This window comes from Meleagris gallopavo, chromosome 1 (genome assembly GCF_905368555.1).
Source record: "Meleagris gallopavo chromosome 1, MGAL_WU_HG_1.1, whole genome shotgun sequence".
NCBI classification, from domain to species: Eukaryota; Metazoa; Chordata; class Aves; order Galliformes; family Phasianidae; genus Meleagris; species Meleagris gallopavo.
In genome coordinates this window covers 93,300,995-93,308,377 of record NC_139404.1, presented here as the reverse complement: position 1 = coordinate 93,308,377, position 7,383 = coordinate 93,300,995, and positions in this window count along the sequence as shown.

Sequence of the window (7,383 nt, the reverse complement as noted above, 5' to 3'; positions counted from 1 at the left end):
TAAAAGTTGTCATTTGAAACAACATATTTGAATATATTGCTTACATTATTAAATGTGACATATTTGGGAAATGAAAAGTGACACATTATTTCCCCTTGTGCTTGTCAGGAAATGAAGTTGAAAGGATACTAGTAGGGACATAGTGAAAATTTAAATTACAACTAGTTTTCTGTTGTTACTAACATGATCTGACTTAGTGTACCAAAGGTGCGCATATATATATATATATATATTCACACACACACACAAATCTATAGTCAGGTCCTACACTAAGCCATTTTTCCTCCACTCATTTTATATATTAAATAATAATAGGATAGAAAGTCCTTGACAGAAGTTTCTTCCCAGATGTCTGACTTTATTTCAGACATAGTAATCATAATTAGGTAACTATATTAAAAGGATACACACACAGCCCTTAACTCACACACACATATATATATTCTACTATATCCTCTATGCATGTTCTTGAAAATTACCTATTGCTTTCCCTCCTTACTTTTTTAGTTCATATTATTATTTCTCTTTTAATTCTCTTGCATGTGTCAATTTATGAGAGCAGTCAAGAGTGCAGACAGCATGTAAATTAGATTCAGGAGAATATGAGTAGAGATTTCTCATTTCTCTGTGAGATTTAAAGGAAATAACAAGGAGAGTGAGAAGAAATCTTCTGGATATCTGCAGTACTAAGATAACTTATTATGGTTAAAACAATTTAGCCTCTTAATACAAGATATGTTTTATGGTTCACACAGTTGTTCCAACAGATTATTTTCCAGAGCTAAAGACAGAAGAAGGTAAGATCCAGGTACTTTAAGTGAAATTCCAGTTTATTTATTAATTAAGAAAACATTGTTCAATTAAATAAAATTACACTGTGGAAAAAAAAAAAGGATCAACTGGCTAAAGAGATCAAAGCACATCACTGAGAGGTATTTCAGAAGGATATGCATATGGATAGAGAAAACTGAAAGAGTTCTAGAGAGGACAAGACAGAAGATAAGTTTTATCAGGTGGAAAAGCAGTCATTTTTGTTTACTGCTGTTCTGATGTTAATTATAAATGGCAGGTCTGCTGTCAACCAAATAACGTATTCTTCCAAAGTTGGAGCACACTACCTTTTTTTTTTTTTGCTACAGTTCTACTTCACAAAATGACAACACAAAAAAAAAGTAGAAGGCAAAACTTTCCTCTACAATTCCAGCTTCTGTAAGATTCTTGAAGTTTTACTTTTTAAGAAAAGTTTATTTTCTCTGTAAAACTAATTGCAAATTTATGAAAATTGCACAGGAGTGTTCTTCGTTGCCTTTTAACAAGGGAGACTAGGATTTCAACTGATTTTCACACAGGCCGTGGATATCTCCCTACAATTTAACAAAAAAAAGCAAAACTCACAATGACCTATACTAGTAGTGTGTTAAAATAATAAAAATTAAATCAGAGTCAAATAAGAGGATGATGCCTTTGAGGGGAATGAGAAAGGTTAGCTGTTAATGTGGAAAGGAATAAACATTTGGCCATTGCACTTGAAAGTGAAGTTCAGTATATTTTAATGTACAGGGACTGCTTCACTGCTAGTCACCACCTGGGGATAGAAACAAGAGATTCAATTCGTGAGACTTCCCGAAAAGTGTTCCTGCAGCTATAGTCACTACATTGTAAAATCTAATGTAGAAAAAGTATTCTGATGAAAAAAACGCAAAGAGACTGATCCAGAAATTTAATTATTTTGCCTGTGTACTCCGACAACTAAATTAAGGACACATTGTTTAATGCGCAGTAAGGACTCAGAATTAATGCACTGTAATGAATAGATAGAATTGCAAAATGAATTCTACAGCTTTAACAGCAAAGTCTCAGTGGAAAAAATAGATCTGTAGAGCCCCTTGCACGACAGAAGAACATTTCAAAACCTCGCTCTATTCTTGTATTACATGTGGTGTCCAGTACAATGATATTCTCCACACAATGGAAAACAGAAGGGATAAATGATATATTTTTGGGGTTTAATTCCTCCTCCTCTATCCCCACTTTCCATATGCATTGCAAGTATTAAATAACCATGCAGAAGTTATTTTAGGCGAGGCACTTCACACATGTCATGCTCAGAAAAAAGTCTGCAGGGCCTGACTTATCACACAGGCATGAGGCCACCCAGAAGCAGAAGGTGGCTCCACTGCAGCCTTCACCCCAGCAGGCAGGCAGCCTGCTCACCACACTGGGCAAACATGAAGGGAGGGAGAAAAAAAAGCACTCAAGAGGCCTAAAATGTTGCTGGAGTCAACACACTCTTCCACCACATACTGCCAGAGAAGAGTTTCAGTTCTTTATCGTTCTGCTCAAACCAATACCTCTCAAACACATTGCTGTCTGAAGTATAGGAAAAATGTTTGCTGTATTCTATGATATATTATCCCTTCACTCTCCATAGTTGGTGGCAACAAAAGCAAATCCCTCACACATTTCAGTGCCAAGTGTCCCATACTTTGCTGATTGTTAGATTCCAGTCTAATGGCCTGCTGCTTGAGGTAAAGCCAATGCTGCCCTGTACTGAACGAAACTGGTTCCAGCCAGCTGCAACATGGCACTCCAAAAAACAAAAACAAAAAAACAAAAAAAACACACCACCACCAACAAGCCTTCATGATTTTATGTCCCTTCACTCCACCTTCCTATAAGATAAAGTTCACTTGTGAAAGATGTCTTTTAACTTTAAATATAGTCAAACCATTTATGGCAGTAATAATAGCTTTCTAAAGGCCAATATGGACTAAATTGCTTTTCAGCGAAAAGAATCTGCACAGTGAACTGGAAAATCCATGAGCTCTTAACAAGTTCTTACCATTTGATTTGAGAAACTTGCATCTACTTATGGCACTCTGGGACTCTGTGTGATGGAGTAGAATAGAGATTTTTTTCACCTTTTCATGCTGCTATTACCAGAATACCTGTATAATTAATTTTTACCCTACCTGGAAGAAGGGGAAAAGGTCAATAACATGCCTAAACAAAGTTTTCATTTCAGCAGGAACAGTAAGTACTACATTACACTTGTGGATGTATATTTTGCAAAACGTGGTGAGTAAGATAATACCATGGAAATGCCATTATGCTGCCTTATTTCTCTGCCAGGAGTGCTTCTTGATTTGCCTGGGAACGTTTACAAAACCAAAGCATCATATTCTAAAGGTTCGTAACAAATCAATGGACCATAATGGTTTTCGACTAGAACATCTACTTATTTAGTCATAGGTGATTCATTCAGTAGGTTTTAAAGGATGTTCTAACACGTAGGGAACAGATTGATTGTGAGTACAGGTAAATTACATCAGACTGTCATAAGTTCTTATGTTACTGCAGACAAGTCATTTAAGATTATATTTTCAAAATTTCTTTGACACCCAAAGATACCGTTAAACTCACAGGATAATTTTCTACAATTATTCAAACAGTAGCAGTGAAGTTCCATGGATTTCAAAGATGCTACAGAAAACAATACTGCCAATCCTTTGTCAATAGAAAAGTGTGAGTACCTTGGAAAATTAAAGTCCTGAATATGTAAAACAAACTTCTAATGTTTTTGCAGAAAAACTGCATTAAAAAAGTGTTGGAGCCCTACAAGGTAAGAGAGCTCAGGTGTTTTTTTTTCCCCCCCCCGTCAAGGAGTTAACTAGATCAATCTACGCCCATGACAGGGGGGCAGTAGGCCCCTGCCTCCCCCACCCCCCAGCCCCAGCTCTACAAAATGGGAAGGAAGAAAAAAAAAAAAGCACCAATGATCTATGGAGGAAAACTTATTTTACTAACTACGATATCGGAATGCAAGATAACAATATAATACAATCTAATTGAAACTGAGACTAATAAATCAAATAAAATAGGAGAGAGAGAGAGTTCCTGAGACCGATTCAAACCTGAGAAGCTTGGAACAGCCAGGCAAGCAACCTCCAGCACCCACTGCCAGGCAGTAAGAGATCCCCCATCTGGAAGGGCCAGATCCCATGACTTCTGTAATGTATAGGGACAGGTACCTGGAATTAGAGCATTAGCACTTTAACTCCCAGTGCACTACATGATTTTATGATGAGGAAGACTGAAAACCAAAAAACACAAAACCATGATACTCTTTCAGCAGGTTGTTTTTTTTTTTTAAAACTTTTAATTCAAATTAACCCTTTTCTTATCCAATCTACATTTTATTTTATATTGATTAGTTCACAAAGATTTCTACATTGTACAAACAGTATAATATTAAACTTCAAAATCCATCTATTAAAAATAATTCACAGGTACCGTAAAACAGTATTCTCCAGCTCTTTTATTTCATAATTATATAAAGTTATGTAGTCAACTTCCCTGCTAGGCTGCCCATAACGGGAGCAACTATTTCTATAACTGGTAGTTTATCTGTATTCTGCTGAATGCAATAATTTAGAAATGAAGAAAACAATTTTTCTTTTGATTTTGTTAATTTCATACAAGCATTTAATAATCCTGATTTGAGTTGTAATCTTTAATTGATGATATGGAAACTGTTCAGGTTACCGCTCTCTTCCTTTCTTTGTACTTTTTTTTTTTTCCAAGGCAGCTCCAGAATTCAGTCCAGGACACTGTTCTGATCTTCTTGGGTAATAGAAGATTAGAACAAGAGAGATGGGTAATGATCATTCTCTATCACAAACATGTGACTGAGAAAAAGATTGAGACTTCTGAAAAGGCTTCATTTCCCAAAGCCCAGTCCTAGCATCCTCTGAAGGAAGAGATCATGGATGGTTCTCCACCTTGGGGTCTATGGAAAAAGAAGAGAAACCCACTGCTTTGCTCTTCACTCCCACAGATTCTCACCACTTACTTTAGCAAATCCTACTGCCCTTTTGGGTGCTAAAAAGTAACTTTCATTCTTTAGGATACATAGAACAAAATAGTTATTTTACCCTGCAGCAATTGGGAATCTCCCCCAGGCCTGACACTGACCAGTTCTGTACAAAGTAGAGCTACAAGAACATCTCAGTACATAGCTAATAAGATACCTGTCTTCTGAAGCTTTCCTCATGCTGATAGAAATTCAGCTACTTAATTAAGAAAACTTTTTTGGAGTTTTTGTCTCTCCAGAGGGACAAATTGAGAATTAGGATCTGATTACTGAAGTGTGACTGCTATTTTTGACTGATCAGAAAACAGCTAAATTATCCTTTTAGGAGTTTTATCTCAGTTGCAGAATTATAAATTGGAAAACGTTATTTCTTTTAGCTTAAAATGATAAAAACGTGAATACCTTCATGTATTAAATGCTGTCTTCTACAGAGCATTATTGCTTAATATTTCCACATACTTTAAAAGTTAAAGAAAAACAGTTGAAATTAGCTTCTTTCCCCCCAAAAAAAAGCTACCAGTGGACTTGATTAATGTACTGATGTTGTACTCTGCTCAGGCTATGTTTTCCTGTTATCAGAGTTTCTGCTTATGCTTTTGCAGCTATGTAGATTTATGTATTTTGCATTTTAAGATAATATATGAACCTTAAAATTGTTATGCAAAATGTGTGCTTAAAGCATAGCACTTTTAATCCAGAACGTGAAAGTAAAATGCACTGCATTTGCATAACAGTTAAAGTTAATTTGCCACTATTTCTGCATTGCATAGGTATGTGTGTGTGTGTGTGTGTGTGTGTGTGTGTGTGTGTGTATGGGGGGGGGGGGGGCGGGGGTGGAAAGCTTCATTTTAAGTTTAAATAGATCACAAACCAGGAAATAAAGTTATCTACCAAGTTGTTCTGCACAGATCTAAAGGTAAGTTGTGTCTGGATATGCATGCTACTGGAACAGAAATCGTAAAGAAATTTAGCGAATACAGAAGTGTCTGCTGCCTGACAAACATAAGATGGTAGTTTTTGCATCTCACATGGCAAACGTTTTTTTCCACATGCCTGTAAACAGCCCATGCCTGTGCTATCTTTACAGGCCACAGCACACTATGCAAACACATGTATTCATTATACAACAGATTTACACTTGCAATAAAGGCTATAGTGGATGTACGTAAAGAAAAGGCTTAAAACTCAAAAACATAGAATGACTCCCTATAACACTACTAGCTTTTTTCTTCTGTGTTTATCTTTCCTTACATTGTTTTGCACAGTTCTGGCCTTATTAAGTAGATTCAGTTCTCTCTTTTATACTGTAAATTGCCTTGCTACTTTGCCAGCACTGCTATTCAAGTTGATGCCTGTTCTTCTATTTCTATTATTTCTCTCCCAACCCTTCTATAATTACCACCCATGAAAGAACAGGCCAGGCATAAACAGTAGTGAGATTATCAGTAAGGTTCTTGTGAATACCTCCACAAGAGTGAGAAGCGTGGAAGATTGATAGCTACTAACCTTATCCTGGAGTATGTAACAGAATAGAAAGCATAACAAGACAGTAGAGCAGCAAGGTCTTCAGCTGCACAGCAAGTGAGCATCTGCATAGATGTAATAGCAGTGGGCACAAAAATAAGAGAAACTACTTACCTTCAGAAGGTCAACAAGCACCTCAGGTAGGAGAAAATCTCCACATAAGATGCTCTCACTTCCACTGCCAATCCTTAAATGAGGTCTGGGAAGGAGCAGATCCTGATTCCACACCTTCTGGTCAGTGAGGTGCATTGCTTTCACCTGTGCTCCCCTGGGTTGGCACTGCCTACCCACCAGGTGCTCAATCACTGGTTCAAGCTGGGACTTAGCATTTCTACTACAAGCTGTCAAAAAAATTATTCCCAAGTATCCCTGGCAGTTGCAGTAAAGAAAAAGCTTTCCACTTGCTTTGTACATGTACATATAAATATATATAAGAATATATAAAAATAATGAAAAATTGAATACCTGAAAGCTTTTAATCTCTTGAAAATGTTTTCACAGCAGTCAGTGACTTTGTAAATTACTATAACTGGATACGCAGGTTTCAATGCTAAAACAAGCTTCAGGCCATAAAGGGTGAAAACTGAAAAGTAAAGAAGACACTGAACACAAGTGAAATTACTCCAGACTCAGCAGATATTTTAAACTTTTTTTTTTTTGAAGAAAAAAGAAAAAGAGGAGGGAACAAATTAGGGAATTAACAAAGACAGGAAAGAATAAAAAACAAAGCAACAAAGAAGTCTTCCACTTGCATTTAACACAGTCATTTATTTCTACAAGGCATTTAAACACTTCAAACAATCCAACATTTCCACTGGTTAGATTTTGTCAGGTTTAAAACAAGATGTAGATCCTATCCAAATTTAATTTCATCATCCAGGAGAAATTTGCTTTGTTTCACTGAGAAACATCCTCACCTGTGAATGAAACGTAGTGTTATGAATTCCTTATGGGATCATATGATCAGTCTTTTCTTGTGACAGGCT